The sequence below is a fragment of the Eleutherodactylus coqui genome, chromosome 10 (genome assembly GCF_035609145.1).
Source record: "Eleutherodactylus coqui strain aEleCoq1 chromosome 10, aEleCoq1.hap1, whole genome shotgun sequence".
Classification (NCBI taxonomy): Eukaryota; Metazoa; Chordata; class Amphibia; order Anura; family Eleutherodactylidae; genus Eleutherodactylus; species Eleutherodactylus coqui.
In genome coordinates, this window is record NC_089846.1 from 125,985,243 (window position 1) to 126,011,464 (window position 26,222).

Sequence of the window (26,222 nt, forward strand, 5' to 3'; positions counted from 1 at the left end):
GGCAAATCGTGCACATCTGTGTGCAAAAAAACTGCAGCCAGGATCTCGTACAGTGAAATGGCTAATTAGCCCACTTAGTTTCATATGTTCTATTTCCCTGTGCAGATGCGCAGCAAAATGGAGCGTGCTGTGTATTATTTTGTGAGATGGTATTTTACATGCATAATAAGCGAACTATTCCATTGAGGTCAATGGATTCTATTCACTGCGTATTGCATGCGCAAATTTTGCACATGTACATACAGTTGTGTGAATTTGGGTTTTTGCTCTCTTTTACACAAACTAGATTAAATACATATATGTATTTATGCATGACCCCCCCTCTCAATTTGAGTGTACAAAAAAAAGCAAAAAGAGGCTAATTTATATGGTCGTAAATAGAGATGAGCGAACCTACTCGTTTCGAGTAATTACTCGATCGAGCACCACGATTTTCGAGTACTTCGGTACTTGGGTGAAAAGATTCGGGGGGCGGGGGGAGGCATGGCGGAGCGGGGGGTAGCAGCGGGGAACAGGGGGGAACCCTCTCCCTCCCCCCCCCCCGCTCACCCACGGCACCCCCCGAATCTTTCCGCCCGAGTACGGAAGTACTCGAAAATCGCGGTGCTCGGGCGAAAAAGGGGCGTGGCCGAGTAGGTTCGCTCATCTCTAGTCGTAAACAAAAAAATAACACCACATATGAAATGTTTAATTGTTTAAAGAAAGGGATTGTCCAGGGCTTTGGCTGTTTCTTCTATTGATGACCTATCACTGACATCAATAGATGATCGATGGGGTCCAACACTTGGGATCTCCTCCACCAATCAGATGATTCCCAATGCTGCTATTACTGTGTTTCCCCGAAAATAAGACAGTGTCTTATATTCATTTTTGTTCAAAAAGGTTTAACTTTTTTACATGTATAGCTGCCTGGACACTATTTAAATTGACTTTTTAAATTAACTGTTAGCAGGGCTTAATTTTGGAGTAGGGCTTATATTTCAAGCATCCTCAAAAAGCCTGAAAAATCATTTTGCATGCTCAAAAATTCTGGAAAATCATGCTATGTCTTATTTTCAGGGAAACAGGGTAGCAGGAACAAAGCAAAAAACAAACTGCGCTATCCATAATGTCACAGTTGATCTTGCAGGCACAGCACCCATTCAATTCAATGGGAGCTGTGCCTTCAGTACCAAACAGGGGCACTGCAATGTTGTCGGTGCTGGCTGCTTCCAGTGCTGACCGCATTGACAGCAAGGCTGAGAATCAACTGATTTACAGGGATCCTTAACGCGAACCATCACCAATTATCTATTGACCTATAGCTAAAAAATGCTCAAAGTCCCATAAAACCCATTTTAAGGGATATGTTCAGCCAAAACATTACAAAATGTGCCTGGTGCATGAAGAAATGGGGTGAAATTAGAAAAAAAGCCTAACTCTTCTCTTCTGGAAGCAGCATCACATATGCCGTATATCCAGGCAGACTTTGCACCAAGCTCTGCGGGAACCAGAATTTTTAGCCATATTCATTCTCCTTCCACTTCTACAGAAGAAGCAAGTATAACTGAAAAACCAAGATAAGGTGAAACACCCATTAAAACGACACAAGCTTTGGATACAATGTAACACTGGAGCCAAATAAGTTCAAGGCCGACCAGGCAAGAGTCACAGATGCTCAACAGTTGTGTCTTTCTTTTTTACCAACAGGGGCTGCAAACTTGGGTCCAACTTTCCATATTCCCACCAAGAGTTTGAACTTTTCTCGCCCATTACACCTCAGTCATGTCATTATGACAACAATATTTATCCTTCCCCTCCTCCGCTTTGCTAAATGACTGCTACTTTCATTTTAAGCCACGGATGTTTTTCGCGTTTTTTTCTAATCCGTTTTTAGCTGATGTCTGCATGTCTCTGTAAGCCTCACCCAGACAGACCTTCAGCAATTCACCCGAGCACATTGAACAGATATGCAGAGCGCACTGAGCACGGCTCTGCTGAATATATTTCATAGAGGGATTTAATGTGCACTGTTACAATCTTTTCTCCTTTCTCATTGCTGACTGTAATTTATATTCATTGAGTTAACAAAAGATTACTTTAAATACTAAAATATTGTAAAAATATATATATATATATTTCAAAGGGGGACCATGCTTTATTCTGATATTTTTGCATTTTTGACTCGTGGAAATGGTGATTCTGTGGCCAAGCAATCCGTATAAAGGCTGACGGATATTAAAGGGAAGCTTTTGTGTGGAGCCACTTTAAATAACATATAACAAATCTGCATAAATAGCAATTCCCTCGTAATGTTAATACTGGAAATGATTTCTTAGGCTTTTAGAACAAATTTAAAATGCTTCTTGGTTTGACTTCATCTCTAAATCAGCGATTTCCAGCCGTATTAATATGAGGAGCACCTGAACACTGCTTCACTCCCAGGGGGAGCTCCTATACACATTTTTGAAACCTACAGCTTGTTGTAATGATGAAAGAGCAAGGAAAACGTTCAGGGTCGGCCATGAAAGAGTAGCCCATCTTTAGTACTGCATCAGGTAGAAAAAGCAAATGGATTATTTTTCCCAAAGCTTTATTGATTTCCCCACATGTTAGAACAGATGCTGGAAGTGGTTCTTGTTCACTTCCATGCACCTGTATTCATGTTGTAACATGTTGGCTGATACTGCCTGCAGCTCTGCAGCAGTGATGCTGTGGGTCGTGTTCATGATATTTCCGTTGAGTTCATCCAGGGATTGTAGATTATTGGTTCATACTTTCTGCTTTAAATTTCCCCACAGATGAAAATTACACGTGGACAAGTCCGGGGAACATGGTGGCCATAACTCCTTGCTCACAGTTTGCCGTTCTGTAAACAGTTCATGAACCTGTGCCAGAGAAATACTGGAATTGGGTCATGTTGCCCCATCTTATAGAAAAAAGCAGAACGTTCTTTCTTCTGGTGTTAATTGGTGGTAAACATGATGTTCAAGCATGTCCAGATAAACCGCAATATTCATAGCTGATTGGAAGAAAATTGGGTGTTCTATTGGTGTTCCTGACTTTGCCTTGTTGGCAAAGACCTCTTGCATTTCCTTAATTGTTCTGCTTCACACATAGCCTTCTACAATAGCTATTTGATGTTGCAAGAAGTAGATAATGGGGTAGATTATATAAAAACTGTCTAAAAAAATCTGTCTGTGTTGCCCATAGCAACCAATCACAGCACAGCTTTCATTTCTTACACTGCTGAGGTAAAGTGAAAGGGCATTGGCCCCCTCCAAAGAGTGTGGTGCCAGGATCGGAGGTAGGCTACTTTTTCATGGCCCACCCTGTATGTACAGGCTGAAATGTTTTACTTGCCCTTATGACCGGCATTTTTGGTCAGGCTTCAAATCAGTTTGCCATACATACTGTATAAGTGACTGACCTTGCTCCTGCCTTCTGGAGGAGCCCTGATCAGGTTCCATGTCTTGGATTTTAGGTGATCCTGGTTGGGAATCACAAAGACCTTCAATGACAAAAGCTTGAATATATTCTTAACTAGAGATGAGCGAGTATACTCGCTAAGGCACATTACTCGAGCGAGTAATGCCTTAGCTGAGTATCTCCCCGCTCGTCCCTAAAGATTCGGGGGCCGGCGTGGGTGACAGGTGAGTTGCGGCGGGGAGCGGGGGGGGAGAGAGGGAGAGAGAGATCTCCCCTCCGTTCCTCCCCGCTCTCCCCCGCTGCTCCCCGCCCCCCGCCGGCCCCCAAATCTTTAGAGACGAACGGGGAGATACTCGGCTAAGGCACTACTCGCTCGAGTAATGTGCCTTAGCGAGTATACTCGTTCATCTCTATTCTTAACTCGTGAGCCTCTCATAACCCTCTAGAGGGGCTTGTTCACACTTGTATATGTAAGGCTCGGCACACATATAGCAGTTGTATGTGGACAGTTTTATGCCTTGGCCTGGTGTCTATAGCTGGACAGAAAAACACTGTATGCAATAGTTGTCTGCCCGGCGTCAAGACTAATGTGCCTGGTGTCATGAATAATCCCATGGACAACAATCTGATCAGTTTCTCTTTGTTACATTACTACCATACTGGAGAGAAAAAATGTGATGGCCGAGTATATGGCGACCCAACCTATGTGTGGGGGTTCTGCATATACAGGTGGATTAAGAGACAGAGCACACATTGCTGTAAATCAGGGGTACAGTCATTTTAACTTGGCACAAAGTTCCAAAACGTAATTTATCACACTTATTCTTATGGATTAATAATAATAAAGTTGAACTTTTTAAGGAAGTGCTGGGAATTTTTTTATATTTTTGAAACAGTTTCAAGTACTTTGGCAATGCTGGGCATTGGGGCCCGCTGATCTACTATTGACGACCTACCCTAAGGATTAACCATCAGTAGTTAATCAGCTAGATTACCCCTTTAAGCAAGTAACTTCATGGACACTCAAAACGTCTCTGAATGGTATGCATTGTCTTAATAATATAAGGCTCACTCTCCGATTGCACAATTTAGGGGGTCCATCAGTGGAGCTTCCAGAGCTACAATGGCCCAACTGTTTGGTGCTTTATTTTTGAGCAGGAGGTTTCAGGGCTTGTCCTGAACTTCTCTTACAACAGGCTGTAATTAATTTTTTTTCCTGGCTCATAACTCAAGCCATATCCAAGTTTGGACCACCACTCATACTTGCTTACGCACGTCACCACATTGGCAATACCAACATCTTGCATGTCACACCCCAACTTTCTATGATCACCTTTATTAATATAGCATATGCATTTGACAACTTTTGTACTTCACTTGATATTGGGTTCTATCCCAACTGGGGCTCACAATCTATATTCACCTACCTGTATGCTTTTATGACTAAATGGGTATCATCATGCAGGCCAAGCCATGCCCTACATTCATCCATGAGATGTACATATCCCTCCCAGCATGATGCCATGGTGAAGTACACCTTCTGATGCCACTTTGTCCGGGATCACGTCCATTCACAGCATGTCCACAGAGCCACCATAGAATCTTTCATGCAGACCTAAAAATCACTCTTGGTCCACCGTGTAAATAGGTCATAGGTCATCTATAAATCTACTGTGAATGAATGATCCGCGGCTCGCTCTACCTCCATTCACTGAGCAATGATCGCTCCTGTGTAAAATCACCGGAGCGATCATCATTAACATGGCTGTGGGGCACTGAAGTATCCAACAGTCGTCCCGTGAAAAAGGGGCTTCAGAAATCCAAAAAATTGACCACCTATCTTGTGGGTAGGGGACACATGTCTTTGGTGGGAAAGCTCCTTAACAATGGAAGACTCTCTGATACAGGCTCCCTATCTTCAAGCTGATTTCACTAAATAGTTGATTTACTTTAACGCCACCAAAATGGAGTATGATCACAAAGCCAATGTTATTCTTACACTATCCCTCTAGACAAACCATGTCTTCTCACTGCCACTGTGTACATTACTCATTGCCTGTAACACCTTGTGAAAGACCCACAGCGGAGTTGTTTATATGTGACATTATAGCCCCCATTTGTAAGGACAGTCATGTGTGAAGGGAGGACTGTTTTTCATCCCATATTATGAAGGACAACACTTGTCATTGTCTGTCATTAGCCTTATTGTTCACACACACTATCTTTATTGCCTGTGATTTCCTTTTCCACTGATAGCTGCAATGACTGATCTCATGATACAGCTACCTTCCTCAGGATCTCCATGGCATTCTGCCCAATGCTTATCACGCCTAGATATAGTAGATGTTTAATCTCTACAGGGGTGCAAGATTGGTAACTATTTAAACATGCTTTTTTAGGAATGGAATTTGATGTGCAAAATACCTCTAAAGGGCAGAAGAATATGTATACTGTTTCACTATGCAATCCGTAAACGTTTCAATAAATCGGACTTAACGAACAAGATACATGAACTGCTTCTACAAGTATTGTTAAACAGTAATAAAATGATGACAGAAGGGGACAATAATCTGTTTAGGATCATCCTAAACATTGGGTTCATGTTTCAGAATCAAATCGACTCATGCACCAAAGTGTGTTATGCAAAGGTATTGTTCCATCTTCCTTATTTGCATATGTTACCCAGAGGAGCATGCATGGCCTGGCAAGTCATCTCACTCACCACCTAGGTGTCTCCACACCCCTTCTGGGTGCTCTGCTTAAGGAGAGACGATCCCCCCCCCCGACCCACTCACGTACTAGGTGTCTCCACACCCCTTCAGGGTGCTCTACTTAGAGAGAGATGATGACCCTCTCCCCTGACCCACTCACCTCCTAGGTGTCTCCACACCCCTTCTGGGTGCTATTCTTAAGGAGAGACGATGCCCCCCAACCCACTCACCTCCGAGGTGTCTCCACACCCATTCTGAGTGCTCTCCTTGAAGAGAGACAATGACCCCCCCCCTCTGACCCACTCAACTCCTAGGTGTCTCCATACACCTTCTGGGTGCTTTCCTTGGGGAGAGACGATGACCCCCCAACCCACTTACCTCCTAGGTGTCTCCACACCCCTTCTGGGTGCTCTCTTTAACGAGAGATGACACCCTTTCCAACCCATTCTTCAAACCAAGAGTCTCGATCTTCAGACCATGATATCTAATTTTTTGATCCATGATATCTCAGTCTTGAGGCCTTGATATTAATGACCCTTGGGGGTAAATGAGACGAGAAAGAATAACTTGCTATTCCAACCATTTATTCTATGTAGTGATTTTGGTCCATTGATTGTTCCTTTAGCAACAGCACCATTCGTTGAGATCAGCATCTAGCTGGCAACAATGTTGTGCCTATCCATGTGCCAGTCCCCCCATTAGCCAGTCAGACTATTGACTGTATCTTCTCAGAATACACATTGCAGTAATGATATTTTCTCATTTCTTTTTGGTATGACATTTTTTGGGCTGAATTCACATGCATCAGTTGTGTCTGACCAGTTGCCTAATGCTGGAGCTGGACACAACTGATGACATCTTGCTGCACTTTGTGCATTCATCTGGTGCCTGAAATATTTTTCTGCCCAGCACAGAGAGGCAACTGTTACCAAAATTAATGCACTGGATGCCATGAACGATCCCATGAGAAAACTGTGGATTTAGTTCTGGATCCCTCTGGAGTTTCGAAAAAGGAGGGAAGAAATCTGGATGGCCAAATGTATGAGGACCTGGCCTACACATTTAGTAATTTATAGGGATCTGGAGTGGGTTTGTAAGGAAGCAGCCCCCATGTAGCTGTTGTCTTCAAGACCAGAGCTAAATGTCCACAATCTAAACTACATATGATGATTTTTATTTTAATAGTAACTTATATACCCGGCATTGCTTTATGTCCTGGCTCTTCCCCTCCTTTTTTGAATTCAGGTCTCATGCTGTTCCAAGGTCTCAGCATCCTTGATGTCCTTGGCATTCTGGCTCTTTCCCTCTCATCGTTAAGTCATTGGTTATGTTGTTAGCTTTTTGCACTCTCAATAATTATACTTTCTTTGCTTTCGGCCGGACTTGTCCGATGGCTTTCCATTTTTTGGAGGCTTTCTGGATCAACCATACATCTAAATTATTCCCCACCCTGAATCAAAAAGCATTTTATTTTACCATACACTATATAATAGGCCTCATTTACCAAAACTGTAAGAAACTGGGTTTGTTGCACATAGCAACCAATCATGATTCCTTTAGCTTCTCTAGTAAAATGAAAGCTGTGCTGTGATTGGTTGCTATGAGTCACAAGCAGTTGAAATTCCTTACCCCCTTTATTTTTAGTTGGATGATAGAAAGTATATGCACCAAGTTTGCTTGAGATCCGTCAAGGCATGTAGGAGCCTATGAAGTACAAAGAAAGACATTTTCACTTTTTACATGGCTAGATAGAACCACTTTGATAACTCATCAGCTGGTTGAGTGTACAGAAGAAGATAACGAGTTTACTCCCCAGCTTACCTTTTCCTTAGCAAAATGGAAAGTCATCTAGTCACAAGATTTTTGGCTCAACCAAAGTTCTTGATAGAAGGTTGGCTTATCAGAGAGATTGTTACACTGGTCTATGATATTGTAGATTATATGACCATCTCAAGCTTTGTCATGATCATGTTATCTGAATGCTGATAACAATACACAGCATCTGTTCATTAGGATATTTCGAAGACTGGACAGATAGATGTTGGTTCTCTATTAGAGATAAGCGAGTATACTCTCGAATGGCAATTACTCGAGCGAGCATTGTCCTTAGCGAGTACCTGCCCGCTCGGAAGAAAAGATTCGGGGGCTGGCGCGGGTGAGCGGTGAGTTGCAGGTGTGAGCATGGGGGAGTGGGGGGGGGAGAGAGGGAGAGAGAGATCTCCCCTCCGTTCCCCCGCTGCTCCCCGCCCCCCGCCGGCACCCGAACCTTTTCTTCCGAGCAGGCAGGTACTCGCTAAGGACAATGCTCGCTCGAGTAATTGCCCAAGCATCTCTATTCTCTATGCTTCGGATTTACAGTAGTTGTAGACTGTAACCATTGACTGAGATATCAAATATAGGAAAATCTGAAGTTTATTGATGTCATTCAGTGTTTTTTCTTGTATTTTACCTATTTTGCCTTACTTCGAGTATACTGGTGTGTCTTTAGCTTAATTTAGCATTATTACTGGAATATTATGGTTTATTTTTTTTTTTTAGGTATGAAGCCATTCTTTACACTTGTTGCAAGTCTTCATTAACAATATGTTAACACTGCAGAGGGAAAATACTCCATAGCATATTCATTGCATTCTGCCCACCTGTGCGAGGTATGAGGTGTGTTTGTTTTGCTTCCTGGACCTTTAAATGCATTGAACAGAAGACTGCAGATTCTTTTAAGCCAGCTCTGTTGTAAAACATGTCCAATGTTTTGGCATGCTAATACATTTCTATAGACATGCATATGTACAGAAGCCAAAGGCAACCTGAATTTTAATTGGAAATGGAAATCGGGTACTACATGCAAAACAAAAACTTTGTTTGTAAATTGGTTCCTGGGCTTGAAATCTGGGCGTGTGTGGCTTACAATTAATGGCACACAGGTAGGAGTTGTTATCTCTTACATTTTCCCAGGATTTCTCTAGGTGACTACATCTACATATATACATATCAATCAAGAAGATTTTTTTTTACATTTTTTAATTAAATTTTATACAGGGCTGTTCAAAAAGTAGGAGCCGATTTGGGGATTTAATTCCAAACTACAAAAGACAGGTACACAATCTGCACATCACCGAAAAGAGGAAAGTTCAAAGTTTTTGAACCAGTAAGTTCTATTTTCAGCCATATCGCTGCCATGGGTGTCTCATTTTCAGTTTTGTGGTACCTGAAGTGCGTGGGTGTTATATATTTAATGCGGGCACCCTGTTTTGTACAACAAACATCAATTTCTATTTTCTGCCACACTGCCAGGAAAATGGCGTCACTGAAGGAGAAATCATGTGTGAATCCAATGGTCAAGTTCAACGTCAATTCTGGAACAAAAAAACTGTAAATGAGAATCCCAGAGCTGCGATGTGGCAGAAAATGGAACTTACTGGAATATCATAAAAACTTTGAACCTTCCTCTTTTCCCCGATGTGAGGATTGTGTACTCATCTTTTGTAGTTTGATAATAAGCAAGTCCCAAAATCTACTCCTTACTTTTGAATAACCCTGTTTATTAGAGATGAGCGAGCGTACTCGGTTCGGGTGTTTTTGCACTCGAGCACCGCTTTTTCCGAGTAACTGACTACTCGGACAAAAAGATTCGGGGGGCGCCGGGGGGCAGGGGGCGGCATGGTGGAGCGGGGGGTAGCAGTGGGAAACAGGGGGGAGCTTTCTCTCTCTCCCCCCCCACTCCCCTCTGCAACCCCCCGCTCACCCCCGGCGCCCCCCGAATCTTTTCGTCTGAGTAGTCAGTTACTCGGAAAAAGCGGTGCTCGAGTGCAAAAACACCTGAACCGAGTACGCTCGCTCATCTCTACTGTTTATGTATATATATATATGTATATTAGAGTTGAGCGAACATACTCTGCTTGATGCTCGTTCAAGTATTAGCAAACTCGATGGTGCTCGTTACTCGAATGAGCATCAAGCCTTGTTCGACCTCGGCCCAGTATTTGGCTCCTCCCCACTGTGACGTGCCTGTTTTGGCCCCTCCCCGCCGCGATGCAGCGCTCGCGTTGGCAAATTTTTTGTCTGGAGAGAGAGAGAGAGAAAAAGCTCGGGACCCTGCGTCCCACAAACAAAAATGCTCGAGATTTCCATTGCAGTCAATGGGGTTCGTTACTCGAGTAGAGCTCTCGAATTTTACGAAAAGCTCGACTCGAATAACGCGGACCCAAGCATTTGGGTGCTCGCTCATCTCTAATGTATATATATATATTTCAGTATTTATCCATTTTACTATTGTAGTAATATCTTTATAATACAATTCTACACATGCCTCTAGTGTCATTAAGCAGCCCTCAAGTGCAAATGTTAGAATTCCTAATACTATCATTATATATGGTATCATGTATAACATACAGCCATATTGCCAAGCCTTCTGGACGCAACGTTTCACAGTGTGTGTTCCTTATTTGACTGTGTGACCACACATCAGTCAGTTTATTTTACCTTCTACACATCATATATAATGACCCTTTGAGAATCAAAATTAGAAAAACCGTGACAATGGTAATGGGCCATTTGCTGAACCTTGGATCTCATTGAAGGTTCATACTGTGCGTTATGTACAACATTGTTCTCTAGGATTCTTGCTGGCTTTCTTTGTCTCACATCTACTCTTGTTTAATAATTTGAAGCCCAGCATGATTAAGGAAAAGCTCTGTGTCCACGAATACTGTGATTTCCATGCAGGATGTATATGCTAGCGGAGAAGCGGCTTCACTACTGTAGCAACAATGCAGAACAAATGGCAATGCACATTCAAGATAATTAATGGATGTTCCAATGATTGGTAGTTGATAGGTAGGGGTTTTGCTTTTGTATGAATTAGTGACCATGCCAGTATTTAAAGGATACCGCATGGTGACTTTGAGGAAAATATAGACATGGCAGACGCCGCTGTAAAGTTTTATTCAAAAAATTAAGTAAAAATTAAGAGTATTTTGATTCTAGACCTGAATTGAAATATACAGACAGCACAAGCTTTCATCTATTGACTTAAAGGACTATTCTGCAAAGTTGCTGTCGAATGAATGCTAAGTAAAAGTTATTATTAACCCTTTCCAATCCACTGTCTGACATCTAAAGACATCCTGATTGAAGGCTGTACAGCTCCGATGTCGGAAGGCGTCCGTCAGGGTATTCTTACTGTATATTACTGGCTGCTCTATTGTCTGGGGACTCTCCAGCATGTCACATACCGCAGTGCTGGCTCTAGCCAGCAGATGGCGCCACTGTATAATGGCAGAAAGAGAAGGCCCCCTAGGAAACCCTGAATCCAAAATTGGATTGCAAAGGGTTAAAGTTTGCAATGCATTTCAGCTTTGGATTTTGTGTCCATAGCTTAAAAACCATTACTTTCTGCTGGCACTTCAGAAGGGTTTATGCACAGGTTGGCCAAGGATACGACTGGGCACAGTAAAAATGACCAGGGACTGTTTTTTTTTGTTCAGCTCTCGGGACTGACCAATAGCAGGGCAGCTCTTAGCGTGGACATATACAGAGCAGGGAATAGTGGTAAATGTAGCTTAAACTGCATCTTGGAAAATAGTGATGTGAGGAAACATCAGAAATGTAGGACAGGACAAGAAGGTAATGGCTGCATGACTTATACCCATAACCAGCTGTGAATAAACATGACACATGACTGGAGTTTGTGAAAATTTAGTTCACAGCCCAAATACCCCTTAGACACCTTAATGCCACAGGACATAGGTTTACGTCCTTGCTGGGGGGTACTTAACGCAACAAGAAATAAACGTACTCACTTCTGAGCCTGTGCCATCCTGCAGCTGGAGCCAGCTGTGACTGATAAGTGGCCTCCGGCTGCAACAGTTGGGATCGAAGAGAACATTGATCCTTGCTCTTTAGCCCTTACATTCCGCAATCAGTGTACATCACGACATGTGAAGGGTTGACGGACGGAGTGCGCTTCCTCTGTGATATCATTTGCACTCTGCGATATAATAACGGGGGACCGATGGGTTGCCATTGCAACCAGACACCCCACACTGGTCTCCAGACCTGCCATGAAGTACTTCAATGCATTATCATAGCGATCAGAGCATTTGTGCTTGAAATCCCCTACAGGGACATAAAAAATACATAAAAAAATAATAAAAATAGTGTAAAAGCAAAAGAAAACCTTTTATGCGCACTTTCCCATTTCTATGTGTATAAAAAAATAAAAAAAAAACAAAAACACATATTTGGTATTATCGTATCCATAAGGGCCTGTACAATAAATTGAACACACTATGTATCGTGCACGGCAAAAAACGTAACAAACAAAAAAACCCCATAAAAAACTAAGGCAAAATGCTTATTTTGATCATCTTGCCTCCCAGGAAAATGCAATAAAAGTGATCAAAAAGCCGTATGTACCCCAAAATGGTACCAATGAATGCTACAGCTCGTCACGCAAAAAAAGAAGCCTCCAAAGAGCTCCCTCCATGGAAAAATAAAAAAAGGTCTTTGACTTTGAATGCAACGATGTACAAAGAAAGTAATTTCCAAAAAAAAAGGGCTTTCAGTGCAAAAGTGAGCAGCTCCCGCTGCCCAGGTGCCAGAACCCAGTGTGTACGTCCGATGGAAGGCAGGTGACTGCTGTGACCAATCGGTGGAAGCAGCATCCTTATCTAAACTCCTGGCATCAGGACATCCTTGATGCCAGGAGTTCAGGCTGGTGACGCTGCAGCCTCTGATTGGCCACTTTCGCTTCACAGCTGTGCCCCCTGGGGTTGAAGAAATGTGAGTATACTCTATACTTTTTATTTTCCGGTGGGCCCAGCTGTTGGAAATGTTTTTATTGTATTGACAAAAGCCCTTTCTTGTTATGTCATAAACATAGAGTAAGAGAGTTCAGATCCGAGCGCGGTGACATACACTGTAGACTTGTCGTATTAGTAGTAATTCCCCCTTACTTTGCCCATAGAGTGACTGATATTGTACATAATTATAGAACGTATTATATTTATGCCAGAACCAGAATGAGAGGCTATTAAATTAGCAATGGGTGTTTAATTCAGATTCACATACAGAGCAGAAAAATGGAAAATGTTCAATGAGGTGATTGTGTTCTCACTGACATGCTGAATCTAATGTTATATACTGCAGGAATGGTAAAAATATTGAATGCTGACTTATCCTGCCCTTGTTTAATATTATCATGTGGTCAAATACAGAGTGGAAGAATTGACTTGGGGCTTTGTATATTGTTTCCAAATTTTCTACTTGCGGCATTGAGTTTACTGAGCTGTTATATTTGTCTTAATATATTTAAAGGGGGTTTCCAATTATAAGCCATTGATGGCCTATCTTTAGGAGAAGCCATTAATAGTACATCAGCGGAGGTCTGATGGCCAGGGTGCCCACCTATCAACTTTTCTCTGGGCCGACGCGTTCCTGCACTGAGATGATTTTTGAAAGGTGTCAACCGCTCCATTATCACTGCAGAGGCCAGGCTTGATATTACAGGCTATTCATTTCAGTGGAAACTTTGCCTGCAATCCCAAATCTGACCACTGCAGTGGGAATGGAGCTGTCTGCTTCCTGCAGAAATCAGCTCAATGCATGAGCACATCAGCCCCAAGAACAGTTAATTGATGGCGATCCTGAGTGGTGGACCCCCGCTGATCTATATTGATGGCCTATCCTATCATCAAAAGTTTACAACTGGACAACCTCTTTAACCCCTAAGGACATGGCCTATTTTGGCCATGAGGACGCAACGATTTTTTTGGATTTTCAACTGTACTTTTCAAAAGCCATAACTTTTTATTTTTCCGTCGACATGGCTGTATGAGAGCTTTTTACGCTTTTTGCCATGCAAGATAAACAGTGTGTTCAATTTATTGTACGAGTCGTTATGGATACAACGATACCAAATATGTGGGGTTTTAATTTTTAATTTTTTTTATACTAATAGGGGAAAGAGTGCAAGAAAAGGGTATTTTTGTAATTTTTTTTTTTACCTTCTTTTTTTCTTTACACTATTTTTATCTTTTTTTTTACACTCTTTATGTTCCTGTGGGGGATTCGTACCTTAGCAACTATGATTGGTATGCTAAAGCATTGCAGGACTCCTGCAATGCTTCACAGGCAATGACAAGCCGGGACGCCTGTATCTGCAATCCCGTTGCCATGGTAACCCATCGGACCTCCGCGAATACATCATGGAGGTCCGATGACATTACAGAGGGAGCGTGCCCCCTCTGTAAACCCTTTACATGCCGCGTTTTACATAGATCGCAGCATGTAAGGGGTTAAAAACAGAGATGAATGTTGTCATTGCTCTCCCGTGTTGCAGCGGGAGGCGGGCTATCAGTAACATCCGGCTCTCGCTGTGGAATGGCGCGGGCTGAGCTTCTGATCCGGCGCCATCCACATGACATAAGGTTTCGTCCTATTGCATTAAATACCACACTGCCATGACGTAACCTTACATCCTGTGGCGTTAAGGGGTTAATGCATTTCTGGTGACTTCAGAATAATCTATCTTGAGTGTACATGAGAAATAACATTATTTTTCACCATTACACGGCTTGTATATGGAATTTTTCACCAGGTTTCCACTCTGCAGGTTCCATACCTAATCGCTATTTTTCATGAGCTGGTGAGGGCATGCTAGCTGATATGATGTCACCCATACATACATAGAAAAGAGATCCTGCTCCCCTATTTCTCCTTAATGCATTTCCAGGAGCATCCAGAAGATTATACAGCAGTACTGAGCAGTGTAACTGTGAATCTAGGGGTGAGATAAAACACTTACTAGAACTAGAAGGAGCATATCTGTAAGTCTGCGTGCCTTTCTCTGCAGCTGCATCCTTCTCCCCTCATCTCTGCATAGACTTTTATGGGCGGTATGTAATCTGATACCTCAGTGGGCAGACAGATTTTATCAGTATTTCAAAATGAATGATCAATGCAGGGGGAAAAAGTGGTTCATAAGTGGAGAAAGTGGCATTTTTTCTAATAATATATACGGGTTGGGCCATGAAAAAGTAGCCTGGCATCACACTCTTATGAAAGCTGTCTAAAAGGATAATCTGTCTTTGTTACGTATAGCAACCAATCACGGCTTAAGACTAGAGATGAGCGAACGTGCTCGTTTAGAGCAATTACTCGAACGAGTATCGCTTTTTTGAGCAACTGCCTAAATGGGCGAAAAGATTCGGGGGACGCTGGGGGTGAGCGCAGGGTTGTGGGGGGGAGTGAAAGCAAGTGGGGTTAAGCACTTCTGTATGGCCATATTAATGCACTTTGTAATGTACATCGTGCATTAAATATGAGCCATACAGAAGTTATATACTCACCTTCCCTGTGCTGGCGTCCCCGTCTCCGTCTAATTTCAGCGTCTAATCGCCCGAGCGGCGTTCTGGCTCCGCCCCCTTCTACGCGTCATCACGTAGCTCCGCCCCGTCACGGGTGCCGATTCCAGCCAATCAGGAGGCTGGAATCGGCAATGGACCGCACAGAGCCCACGGTGCACCATGGGAGAAGACCCGCGGTGCACCATGGGAGAAAACCGCGGTGCATCCCTGGGAAAGGACCGGCGGCCATCTTGGGAGAAGAATTTTATAAGTTGATGAAACGCTAGAATGGTGAGTAGAAACCTTCTTTACATGTGTACATTGTAATGTTTGATTTAGAAGGGGGACTGGGCAGAAAAAAAAATGTCACTTTTGCCTCGGGACAACCCCTTTAAATTAGTTGTATCTTCCTGTCAGAGCAGGACTGTGCCATGGTCAGATCCTGTTTATGTCACTTTCTATTCCCTTTCTCTGTATCCTATTAGGTCATTTGCTGTTTTCATTAAATTAACTAATACCTCCAGATATAAAAACCAAAATAAAACACTGGATCATTGGTAGAACCACAGTTGTATCAACTATACGTTTACTATATGAAGCCCCGATCAACTTCTATCCAGTAGTATCTAAGCTAAAGAGGCAAGGTTCCCATTTGATATTTTGGTAAATGCAGCTGAGAGATGTCTGACAGACCCAGTACCCCCAACAGCAGGAATATCGGTAGCACTGGACATCCAGGGGACACCTCCCAGAGTTCTGGCCTAGCACCCCGGATTCCTGCTTTCCATCTTTGTCTTGTAGGCCACTGACCACTACAGGGACCACATTGTATTGTTACAGTTTGCACTAGCTTACCACCTCTGGCTGTTGCAGCGCTTATCCTGCCCCTGTCTCCAGTTCTTCCATCTAGAGGGCCAGTGTGAACAATGTAAAATCTTCCCCTGACAATCATGTGGTACCTCTGGCTATATCAGATGTTCTCACCCTATGGAGGATGCCTGAGTTTGTGGTCCTTTGGTCCTGGTTTGATCCTGGCACGTATGTGAATGTCCCATCACAAGATCCGCCATGACATCACTACAGCATGGTACCCGTCTTGGGCTGCTAGCAGTGAAGGCCGAAAGAAGATATGCTGCATTCCTCTGTGTATTGGAGTTAGATAAGTATAAGGTTTATTTTTAGGGGGGAAGGGGATGAAATGGGACAAAAATGACTGGTTTTGGACTCTCCGGGATCACTGTTATTTTGTAAGTAAACATTACTTTTTAAGGCGGTGCTCAGGGGGCATTATTTTTTTTTAAGGGGTACTTGGAGGCATTCTTACCTTTAAAAAGGCACAAAGGGAGGTATTTTAACTGTCTGGAGGGACAATGGGGGCATTATTACTTTGTAAGGGGTACAATTGTAGCTATTATGTGAGGGCAAAAAAGGGGCATTATTGTGTGGGTACAAAAGATACTTTTACTGTGTGACACACAGTAGGCATCTGTAGCACAATATGAGGCACCTTCTGTCTGGCACTATTATTTTTAGGGGCACTGTTTATCCTGCACAACTTTTTCAGAGGTGCAGTCTGTGTGGCATTATTGTTGAGGAGGTAATGATGGATATGACACAATTATACCCAAAGTACAGCAGTTGGGGGTACTATGCCACACAGCAGATATAGTAATAGGGGAAGATGGAGCAGTAACAGGTACAGAATTACAGGTAACAGCATGAACATGGCCATTGTCGGTGCCCAAACTGAATCTGGATTAATGGCTGAAGGCAACCCAGTTCCACTCTGTAGTAATCTAGTTCCGTCGTTCATGATACCACTGCAAACGGAAGTGATGATGGGTGGGTGTAAAAGGCAGTGCATGTAGTAGGGGCCGTGAGACCAAATATTCTTCAGCCAGTGACTGGAAATGGTTCCGACCATCACAGGGGTGTAACGATGATGCTACATGTCTCTGGATGTCGGACAATTAAACAGTTGGAGCTGCTCGTTCTTGTTGGACAATCAAACAATCCTCTATACTGGTGGTCTGTCAAGGGCATCCTGTGCCCCATCACCTTGCGTGCGGTCCCTCACAAATTCACTGGTCTCAACACCTCCAAACAATCTGGTCAGAATGGCCCAGGTGGTGGGCAATTTGTCAATACGACCATCCAGCTTCTTGCACTTCAATAATGCGTCCCCTTTTTAAACTCTGTTAATTGGGGAAAATCTCATCTTTGAGGCATGTCTAGTGGTCAACAAGCTCTACAGATGCAGAAGAAGAGGTCCACTATACTCATGGTGTGTAACCAATTGCTCCACATGCGGTCATGTCGTTGGCCCAACTGGTGCGTGGCCGGTGCTCCTTTGTTTTGTTCACACATGACGTTCGGTCTTCTAAGAACTGTTGCACCAACGAACGTAATATTTTTTGTGTCCATGACACCTTCACAACATGTCCCACTCAACTGACCATGAATGTTGATGGGAGTCATTCCAAGCAAGTGAAGAAACTTGATGATTACACGCTGTTCTTGGAACATCATCATTATCATTTTAAGTATTGAAAATGCTTTTAACTACAGCCGCTGACTTATGGGTTCTGGATGATGCTGCCATGTCTCTTACTCAAAGAATGTCCACATCTAAAATGTGTCCCATGTTTCTACTCTTGAGGAAAAAAAGGAGGAGACCTTAGAACTTGAATGCAACTCAAACATGATAAACTCTTTATGTACCTTTTATAACATTGTTGTGCTTCAAGTTCTACTGAAGTATAAGATACTTGAAGTCGTCTTCAAGAAGAAATGAAATGGATGCAACCTTGTGTGGTTTGTCCCTATAATTCATCTTAACGTCCATTATGCTTTTTAGATGTTGTGCGTTTATCACAGGAAGGTAATCAATGGGATCGACAAAGGGCTGTATGTAGCATTAAATATAAGATGAGAATACAGACCTCACCCCCTCTTGCGACCATGCTGGACTAAAATGCCAAGCTAGACTGCAATTGCTTTTATGTCTGGCTTTTGTTAATAAGTTATGTTAATAAAAAATATAATGTATGGGAAGAATACTTGTATTCACGGCATAATTGTCATGTAATTCATGTGTTGTCATGGAAAGTGCAACTTTTATTGAATCAATGAGAGAAGCTGAGAGTGGCGCCTGCCTGTCAGCTGAAGTACCTGGCAGAGCGTGTGTACTGTGATTCCTCTAATTGTATGAGCAAATTGTATAGTCCGCTTTCCAGATGGGCGCCCTCCTTCAGTGATTAATTGTCTGTTCCTCAGGTGCATCTGCATCAAAGCTTTGGCGAAAAGTGTTGATGATCAGAACATTCACTGGTGAGATTATCTGGTATTGTCATCTTTTCTTGTTAGCTGTATTCACGACGCCATTTCCGAGGACACCCAGAATAATAAAATGTGAAAAACCTGAAAATGCCTACTGATATGTGACAAATAGATAGTCTGATCAATGTGGGAATGTATTTCTCTTACACCAACCTATTCTACAGAGGAGTATAGGAAATGCACTCACATCAGACTCTGTCCTTTGGGATTTATAATCTAATCCCCTATCACAGGCATGCATGCAGTCTCTGGGGTCAATTTAGGAAACTCTTTTATTTATTGCCATATATCTCCAGGGCAGCCATGTACAGAAGCAGCTTGTTATCAGGAACAGCAGAGAATGCAATGGAGCTGGCACATGGAAAATCAACTGTAGCTATGGCACTGCCATCGCTATTAACTTTGCATGTTCCCGGAGGAAGCTAATAGAAATGTTAGGGGAATGGTATCGTCTTTTAATCTATGTGCCATTTTGGTGTGATCTTTGCAAATCTAGCAGGCATTGCTTGGGCTTTGAGTTATCTGCATCTTGCTCATTGCTTGAGGGCAACAAGGGATATCTAGGGACCAGTTTCCAATGTAGGGTAGCCCTTGTCATTTGCTATATTACAGAGCTTAGGAGCAGTAGCCTTCCCTCCCCTACCTCTTCCCCTGTATGCTTGGCATATGTGTGGCAGACATTAGTAGAAATTATGCCACAGATAGTATCCAATGTCATAAGGGCCAATGGAGCCCCATTAAGTATTAACATATGGAGATACATACTAGTTTGGATTCTTGCTCAGGTGTTCAATTACTTTTAGTAGGGTAGTGTATAGAAGAGGCGGATTCAGCACTTTATAACTAAGCTGATTTATGGATGTGGAAAAGATGGTTGACATCTCTTTTAACCCCTTAGTGACCAAGCCTGTTTGCGCCTTAATGACCAAACCAAATTTTGGAAATCTGACATGGGTCACTTTAACATAGAATAACTCATGTCCAGGAGTGACCAGGAACTGCATACCGAAGCCCCCGTGACAACCCCCAGGCTCTCGGCTACCTTTGGTAGACAGGAGCAGGGAGATTTTACATTTCCAGGAAATCCTTGACTTTTGCGCACGCGTCTGCCATTATACTGATGGCGAAGCTGGGAAAGGTCCGCGGATAAAGATCCCATCGGGGGACAAATCTGGGGACCTTGGTTATGAAATTTTTTCTCCCCTCAAGGATACGATCCGTAAGGGGAGATGAAACTCTAACTTTTTAAGCTTTTTTTAAAATACGCTTTTTAACTATACATGATCATCATTATCCAATGGATAACAGTGATCATGTGACCCGGAACCACGTACAGCGGTCTGTGTTAACATCTCCCTGCACTGGGCTATCTTTGACAGCCGGGTGCAGGGAGATTCTAAATTTGCCAGGGTCTCCAGCCTTCTGTGCATGTGTGCCACATCGGCGCATGCGCAGATTGCCATGAGACATCTTGGAGGACGGGGGTGAGTATTTTCATCTGCCCTCATGGATTCCATCCATTAGGGCAGCTGAAATGTTAACTTTTTAAAACTTTTTTTTCACTTTTGCGTGATAATGGATAACTGCGATCTCGGGCCTGGGGACTGGCCACCGCGGTCTCCAGTGACCTCTTCTGCGCATGCAGATCGGATCCATGAGGGCAGCTGAATCTATAACTTTTTAGAAACTTTTTTACTACCAATTGGATAGTGCCGATCGCAAGACCAGGGACTTCCTGCTGCCCCCCATGCCAGCTCCAGATTGTCGGCTACCTCCAGGAACAGACAACATGGAGCTGTCACGTCCACAGCCCTACATGGCTTTAATCCCCAGAGGAAGCATTTTTTTTTACATCCCTGAGGATTAAAGCCCACTTAGCTAGGATGTAAAAAGGCAATGGGGTGCTCACTAAGGGGTTAAAGGGGGCTTTATTGGTTGCCAACCAGTTTTCTCAAAAACAGATATGGCTGTATAGAAATTGTAAATGACATCTAGAATAAATACAACTTAGGCTTCCATAATGTCATTTACTTAGGAAATTAAATATGTCCTGCCTGTAAGGATCTAGGTCTGCTGCATTTTGTTGCATCATGCTATAAGTATGCTTTCCTTCCTTGTCCATTACATATGTGAGAGCAAGCATGAATAATTGGGTAATGAGCAGGAACATACATTAATAAGTCTCCCGCTGCGCCCAGTATTGATTACTTGTCATTGTACATTGCCAATATTTTCTCATAATTCATTTTTCCTCAAGTGCTATTGTAGGGCAAATGTCAATCAAACTTTTCTAGTTCAAAAATGTCAATTGAAGAGTGGAGTCATAGGATAAATTGTCCATTTAAGGCCTCCTTCACACGGGCGACACCGTATCGCTGTGAGAAAATCGCAGTGATATCGCATTGCTGCATCGTGCGATATTACTGCGATTTTCTCGCAGTAATACCGCGTTTTTTAGCGCTTCAAAGTCACATGTGACACTACAAAATTGCGTGACTTTGTAGCATCACGTGCAAGGATTTTTTTGGGGGGCTTGAAATATAAGCCCTACCCCGAAAATAAGCTGTAACTAAAGGAGAAAAAGAGAAAAAAAGTATACATCACCTCTTCCGCGCTGTCCGAGGCGCCACCGCAGCTTCTCCCCAGGTCCCGGCACTGATCTTCTTCTTCATCGTCTGGCCGGGGATTGAAAAATCCCTGGCTGCTGGTAGCGCTGGCTGTGATTGGCTGACACTTAGCCAATCACAGCCAGTGCTCGAAGAATAGCTGTGATTGGTTCAATCATTGCCATTCATCGAGCACTTGCTTTGATTGGCTAAGTGTCAGCCAATCACAGCTAACGCTTCCAGGAGGCAGGGATTTTTGAATCCCCAGTCAAAAGAGAAGAAAAAGATCAGTGCCGGGACCTGGGGAGAAGCTGCGGCCGGGCTGACAGCTCATCTAAGGTGATATATGTGCGTTTTTTTTCCCCCGGCAGTTAAGGCTTAGATTAAAGCTTTGACAGTAGAATTTGCTACTGTCAAAGTTGCATCGCATCGCATGCAAACCGCGTTTCCGTGCGATGCAACAGAGAGGAAGGCTCCATGGGGAAACATGGGCTACAAAACCTGGCATGTCACAGGCATGTCGCCAGACCTGTGAGGTTTGTGTTGTTTTGTACCATGCTACAAAACATCTCATGTGTGAAGGAACCCATAGGAAAGCATGGGCTTCACATACATGTGATTTGTAGCATTGTAGCAATGCTACAAAATCGCGCGACTTTGTCGCCCGTGTGAAGGAGGCCTAAAGGATATTAATAATAAGGTAATTGTAACCCTTTCACCTCCCCAAGAACATAATAGTCATATTTTGATAGTGAAACAGCAGGATGCAATGTAACTCAGGGCATTTTTCTGCAATTTTGATTGTGTTTGGGGCTTAGGAACCTGGTTTAGAACTCCTGATCCCTATAGACAACATGAAAACTGCTAGAGATGGCCTAGTAGAAGTGCTCAGCTATCTCTGGCTGTCCCATAGTGATGAATGGAGTAGCAGTTTGTGCACTTGACTGGCGCTTCATTTATACAGGGACACTTAGAACTCCTGTTCTTGTGATCGCTGTGGGTCCCAGAGGTCAGACCCCCACTGATCAGACACTTATCACCTATCCTATGGATAAGTATTTTTCATTGGAAACTCCATTAAATTAATTGCATCGAACAGCGCACAGATACTAGTCTTTATACTGCCTGATATACACGGACAGAGTGCATTGACATGCACTGACAGATCTTATTTCTTGGCCATGAAATGGACAGGGATAGGACATGCTATGAGTTTTTCATCAGTTTGTATGAAAAAACATCCATCCGTATAGCCCCATAGACTATAATGGGGCCATGTGCTGTCCATGAAATTACACGGACAGTACATGGCCCCAAAATACACGAGTCTACCGGAGTCCTTATGGAGCTGAGCTGCAGTATAATATAGAATCATAGAATGGTAGAGTTGGAAGGGACCTCCAGGGTCATCTGGTTCAACCCCCTGCTCAGTGCAGGATTCACTAAATCATCCCAGACAGATATTTGTCCAGCCTTTGTTTGAACACTTCCATTGAAGGAAAACTCCCAACATCCCATGGCAACCTGTTCCACTCATTGATCAGAAAGTTTTTTTCTAATATCTAATTTGTGTCTCCTCTCGTTCAGTTTCATCCCATTGCGTCTAGTCTTTCCTTGTGCAAATGAGAATAGGGCTGATCCCTCTGCAGTGTGACAACCCTTCAGATATTTGTAGACAGCTTCCTCTCAGCCTTCTTTTTTGCAAGCTAAACATTCCCAGATCCTTTAACAGTTCCTCATAGGACATTTGCGGATTTGCAGACTGCTTACCATCTTGGTAACTCTTCATTGAAGTTGTTTGTCTATGTCTTTTTTTAAAGTGGGGAGCCCAGAACTGGACACAGTATTCCAGATGAGGTCTGACTAAGGAAGAGTAGAGGGGGATAATTACCTCATGTGATCTAGACTCTATGCTTCTCTTAATACATCCCAGAATTGTGTTTGCGTTTTTGGCTGCTGCATCACATTGTTGACTCATGTTCAGTGTATGAACTATTAGTACACCCAAGTCTTTTTCACATGTGCTGCTGCTTAGCTCAGTTCCTCCCATTCTGTATGTGCTTTCTTCATTTTTCTTGCCCAGATGAAGGACTTTGCATTTCTCCTTGTTAAATACCATTCTGTAAGTCGCTGCCCAGTGTGCAAACTTTTCTAGATCTTTTTGAATAGTCTCTCTATCTCTTCCCTAGTGTTAGCTATCCCTCCTAGCTTTGTGTCATCAGCAAATTTGATCAGTTTCCCATCAATTCTCTTTAAAGCCCGTGTAAAGCCTGTAAATATAAAGCCTGTAAATAAAAAGGGGGCTGTTTCTGGGAGAAAAGCTGACATGTTTTAAAAATTTATCTGACCCTTTAAAGAAAAAAAATTGAAACTGAATCAAATTTTATAAAATAACAAAAAAGGAGATATTCACCTCTCCATTCCCCTACTGATCTAACGTAGAATTTCTGGTAGTTCCCCTGGTGTTTAATTACGAGTGATGGGCAGGTGACTGTCTGAGTGGTCATGTGCCATACTCCTGGCATCACCACTCCATGATAGAAGCCATAATGCCAGTAATATGGTATATTAACACTAAGGCTAATAAGCTTGGCAGATGCTTGTAACCAAAGACTAGGATGGCTCTCAGCCTCTGTGGGAGATTGTAGAAGTGAGGATCAATTTTTTTGTCCTAGATAACCTTGCCCAAAATTAAAATCAGATGCTTAATTGTTTTCCCTAGATTAGTGACACTGAAGGTGTTGGGGACACTTATCATTCAAACAAATCGTTCAAATGAGCAAAAATGAACGGTAATCATTCAGTGTAAATGCAGCCAATGATGAACGATAAATTGTTCACTTTTCATTCATCATTCCTTTTATACAGGCCTAAAAATCATCGTTGGTTCATTCACTTATTATTCGGTTTAAATACTGATTGTTCGTTCGTTATCAGTCACTTATACAGCAAATATGAATGACTGAACGATTTCTCGTTTGAACGAACTAACGATGTATCTGCCTGCACTTTGACATTGTTCACTCGTTCAAACGATACATGTTTGATGTAAATGGACCCTTAGTCCTGGCCAGCAATTATTTTATGTCTAAGGCCTCCTTCCCACGTAATTCGCGGCGGAAATCCGCCACGTTGCGCGCAGCTACTAGGTTCTATTGAACCTAATCACTCAGGGCTCACGATGCGGAATTCCGCACCGTGAATTCACCCGACCTCACCCGCGGCATGCTCTATTTGCCGCGGGTGTAGGCGCGGACGGCTTCCATTACAGTCAATAGAAGCCGTCCGTTCACGCTATCTTCCGCTGTAGCACAGCGGAAGATAGCGTGAAACCGCTTCCCCGCCTACCGCCGTCGCATCATATGACACGGCCGGCCGCGTCATGTGACGTGGCCGGCGTGTCACATGACGTTGCGGCACATCACGGCGAAGCGTCATGCGGGAGCGAGGACGCCGGATCCGCAAGTAAGTTTGGGGGGGCGCCGTGACGGGCTCCGCCACGGAATTCCGCGGCAGAGCCCGTCACAGCTGTGTGCAGTCGGCCTAAGGACAGTTTTCACCATTCCTCTAAAGTACAGGTGATTAAACCATTGTAAACTGAGTACAAATACAACAGGTTCCCTAATCAAAATGTTATCCTAAAAGTGTGCAACATAATAAAAGCAACACAAAACAAAATACAAACAACGGTGAAATAAGGAAATAAAGGTCATCATAATATATAGCATTTTCTCCAAAATTGATTACAAATTGCTTGTCCCAAAACTTCAAGTGTGGAGAAAAATGTATGAATGATTGAAACTCGAAAACCAAAGGCCATCTTGATGCATCCCTAACGTGTAGACACACGAAGGAGTCGGTCTTAATTTGTGTATCCGAATTAGTATCCCTGTAGCTCCTGATAAAAAAAAAATGTTAGTGACCTCTGGTAAGTAGCTTACCTATATATGAAAGGAGATCAGTGTGAAGGGTTAATCATTTATAAATGGGTGGGATTAAATGATTAATTAGAGCTTAGTTAAAGTCTTTTGGGTTCATTGCTCAAAAAGATATAGGGTTTTCTCCATACAGATACTAAAAGCTTAAAGGGCAGAATAATTGGACTCTTTGGTTCTTATAATCAGCTGAGTAGATTGGATTCTTCTATGCCGATAGAAAATACACATAATACACAATTTAGAAGAAAAAAAATTCAGATGAGCGTGTAGGGAGGGTACTTAAAGGAATTGCGCCAGGATTGAGAGTTACCCCCTATCTACAGGGTAATGGAAAATCTGCTGATTGGTGGAGTCCAAACTCTGGGACCCTGACGCATCCTGAAAATATGAGGTCCTAAAGGTCTATGAATGAATGAACAAATGAATGAATGAAGAGTATCAGTCAAGCATGCACACTGCCACTTCAATTCATGTGAATGGAACTATTGGAGATAGCAAACTTCAAATGCTCAGATACGTTTGGCACTCCTATTGAAATGAATGGAGTGTGGTAATTCACATGTTTGACTGTCACTCCTTTCATGCAGGAACTTTTGGGACCCCATGCTCTCGAGATTGGTCATGGTCCCACCAATCGGACCTCTATTGATTAGAAAATTATACACTATCCTGTGGATAGGGAAGAATCTTTAATTCTGACACAACCCTTTTAACACTGTCAGCCTAATTTAAGGAGAGTTAGCCATCGTTCCCTTATAATAGCGCCAACCACTATGCTCACATAATAGTACCATGGCAAAGTGCACCCATGAGATCAACTACAGTGTACACATCTGTACCATAATACAGTGTCTTACATCATACCATAAGTGCTTC

The 26,222-nt window shown here is 42.9% G+C and overlaps 1 long non-coding RNA gene across 2 annotated transcripts in view; it reads left to right on the top strand.

The window, feature by feature from the left end:
• Positions 1–26,222, top strand: part of LOC136579830 (uncharacterized) — a 115,411-nt gene that overhangs the window by 77,521 nt on the left and 11,668 nt on the right. Inside the window, exon 1 of one of the 2 annotated variants that reach the window (XR_010786930.1) lies at positions 8,725–8,767. The exons of the other annotated variant lie outside the window; for it this stretch is intronic. This is a non-coding gene — a long non-coding RNA (uncharacterized lncRNA). Of the gene's footprint in view, positions 1–8,724; positions 8,768–26,222 lie in introns of those variants that run through there. 2 annotated transcript variants of the gene reach the window in all.